The 425-nt window shown below is 42.1% G+C and overlaps 1 long non-coding RNA gene across 15 annotated transcripts in view; it reads left to right on the top strand.

Moving 5' to 3' along the window:
* The window catches only part of LOC102677662, a 44,688-nt gene that overhangs the window by 11,524 nt on the left and 32,739 nt on the right, over window positions 1-425 (top strand). The gene's annotated exons all lie outside the window — the stretch shown is intronic.

The raw sequence follows: 425 nt of genomic DNA, 5'->3' as shown, positions 1-425 counted from the left end.
GTTTCCATTAATTTCCAAAACAAAACAAAAAAAAAAAAAAAAAAAGAAAGAAAGAAAGAAAAAAACGAAAAAAAAGGAAGAAAGGAAAAAAAAGGAAAAAAATACGCTTCGCGTACAAATCTTTTGCACGGAACAATTCTGTTCGGGGTGCATTCAGCAGCCTCGTCCGGCGGAGCGCTAAAAACACGTTTTTTGGGATCGTTTTCGCGCCGACAAACGGGAAACGCGGTTCAACGTCGAGTTGTGCCCGATTTACAAATCGTCCGACCGAAGTTGCGACCATTTTCCGCCTAAAAGTCCGTGAATTATAGGCGGCCACGCGCACAGCGAAAGTTAGTGGTCGTTTCGTGGTCCCAACTTTTACATCACGCGGTCGCTGTAAATTTGAAAACTGATTATATGAAATGTACGTAGATCGCGCTATT

This window comes from Apis dorsata, unplaced genomic scaffold, assembly GCF_000469605.1.
Source record: "Apis dorsata unplaced genomic scaffold, Apis dorsata 1.3 scaffold_264, whole genome shotgun sequence".
Taxonomy (NCBI): Eukaryota; Metazoa; Arthropoda; class Insecta; order Hymenoptera; family Apidae; genus Apis; species Apis dorsata.
Note: the sequence above shows the minus strand (reverse complement) of the source record. Positions and strands in the feature narration are given on the sequence as shown.